The sequence below is a fragment of the Poecilia latipinna genome, unplaced genomic scaffold, assembly GCF_001443285.1.
Source record: "Poecilia latipinna isolate Pla-1442-1.1 unplaced genomic scaffold, P_latipinna-1.0 Scaffold161, whole genome shotgun sequence".
In the NCBI taxonomy this organism is placed as follows: Eukaryota; Metazoa; Chordata; class Actinopteri; order Cyprinodontiformes; family Poeciliidae; genus Poecilia; species Poecilia latipinna.
The window spans coordinates 387436-390102 of NW_015112777.1; positions in this window are offsets into that span (position 1 = coordinate 387436).

Here is a 2667-nt window from a genome sequence, read left to right on the forward strand (position 1 = left end):
ATTGATCACCGATTTGTAAAGGCCACAGAAAAACATTGTGGACTTTGTTGTCCACAAGCTTTACTTTCCCAGCTTCGGCATTGAGCTGATGTCCCTTTTCCCTCAGAATTTTACAATAGTCATTATTGCCACTCACTTAAATTGTTTGTACGACAGTGCATTTACAAACTGGAACATTTAACTCTGATGTTGTCTGCTAACATGTCAGAATCTCACAAAGCCATGTCGTTATCATCATCGCCGACTTCCCAAATTGTTTAAAGATATAGCAATCTTAGTGTACGTAAACTTCTGAATTTGATTAAAAGCATTGGACAAATCCACAAAAGATTGTTTCAAATTATACTTGACTATTTATGCACAAACTGACAAATATTTAAAAAGGAAATTGAGGTAGGGAGCTGTGCGCCACCAATGGTCTTCCTGTTTGAAACATGTACCGAGAACAGAACGAGAGGTGTTTTCTTAAAACCAACGCAGTGCAAAAATGTATTAAACACGCTTCGTTTAAATTAACAATTTAAATAAACATTTTTCTTTTTTTTTTTTTTAACACCACTCTACATGCTGTGTACTCAGTAGTATGTCTGCCACACAGGAAGGTCATTGGTGGTGCACTAACTTCTACTTATGTTTCCTGTGTAAATTTTCACACCATGCAAATTATGTCATTAAAGGTCGTAAAGGCTCATAATACAGCCTTTGCCTAAACTGCTATGACAGTGACAAGTGGGTCTTGGCCTCTCTCTGACAAGATGTTGAATTTAGAAATTAGATTAGTTTCTTTCTTTGGCGGCTTTTTGTCTGGGAAATGGCATGGACACATTTTCATAGAAGAAATAAATGGTGGCTCTAGTGCACAACAATTTGTCCAGAGCTGAAATATTTCCACAGTTTTGATGGGCTGTGAGGGATATTCAGGCAAACAGAAAGCTCAACAATAGAGCTCATAAGAGTTACATGAAGTTGGTTTGGGGAACACAGGCTCATTAATCTGGTCCACAAATTGATATGTGGCATCTTAGAGGCTGTGCTTGAGGGAAATTCGAAGTGGAAACTTTATCCCATTCTGTAATTTTTTTTATTTTTATTTCTGTTAAACTAAGAGCTACTGGCAGATGAGCAAACACTGTTCTAACAGCTGTTGCCATGGTGTTGATAACTGAATTAAGATCCCACTAAATCTTAGTTATTCAAAGCAGGAGATTAAGTGCCAGACAATGGGCAAAACAAAAAATACAGAAAAGAGGATGCTGACTAACAAGAGGAGATTAACCCTTTCGGTGCACAGCGCAGAAGCCAGACATGCGAACTGAGAAAGAAGCTCTACATCAATGCCACAAGTTTCATTTTTCACTTTCTGCACACGGCCCTCTTTATCTGTGAGCTGCAGGGCCAAGACAGATTACAGTTGACATTTCTTTCTTTTTTTTTTTAGGTTAAAAAATGTACATCTATAAAGTCGGGTGTGAATCCCACGCACTGTCTCGCAGCTATAGATGATGGCAGGGTTACATTCGGAGGTTGATGTTTATCTGTGCAGTGGTCTGATAGCGCGCGTGTTTTTACCAAGGGAGCGTTTAAATGAGTGTAATTCAAGGGGCTAAAGAGGGGGCTTTGTTTGCACTGTCAATATTTATAGTGACACATGCTGGATGAATGCTGACTGACTCTACTTAAATTGTATGGGCGTGTGTTTGTGTGTGTGGTTGAGGGGGTGGGAGAGGGGGTAGTGGAACACGGAGCATGAATAGACACCTGATGACCCAGTGAGACAACTAAGGTCATAATCATAACTTTGGTATCTTAAAATCAATAAAAAGTGTAAGTTATATTGCCTAAAGTCCTTGGGGTTGCAAGAAACTGTTTGTCTCTTGTCATGAGTGATACAATAAAATAAAAAAAATAAAAAAAGTCCCGGAGAACAGAGAAAGTCTTGTTGCCGCATCTAATACAGGCTCATGGTTGAAACTCTGAACAAGATAAAGTTTAGAAAAGTCAGCCACCACTGTGTAATGTGATTTATTAGCGGACCCCACATCTTACACAATCTACAAGCCTGATTTGCATTGCAAATCAACAGCATGCAAATGAGGGAAACACAGGCTGGCTGCAGCACTTATCTGCACAGAACACCACCCTACATTCTTTTGCTTGTGTATAAAAAAAAGAGAGAAAAGAAAGCAGGTTTAACTCTTGCTCTTTATTTAAAAGGCACTTATGTTTTTCTGAAGGTTTTACAAGAGAAGTTCAGTTTATATTAGCGGTTAGAGAGCATCTTAATTTCTAGAGTCAACACTGTGACTCATTCATCCTCATCCTCTTTGTTGTTTGGCCTGTAAACTACAACCGATCACAACTTTGCCTCCAAAGTTTCTTGTTGACACATAAACTTTACAGCCCCAAGCTACTACGGTTACATCAGAGAAATCATCACTTTGATTCATAGGTGACCTAACTATTATTTATACTGTAAACACGGCCCTGTGGAGAGCACCCGCCTCTGCCCCCTTCCCGTAAGGGATGGTGGGTCTCCCTTTTGCGTCGGCCTCTTACACAGTCACCAGTATTGCTTTGTTGCCATCTAGTGGTCATTTGAATTTAGCAACTTCCTCCTTTTAATAAAACTTTTGGTGGTAAACACAAACGAGTCCATACAAATCTTAA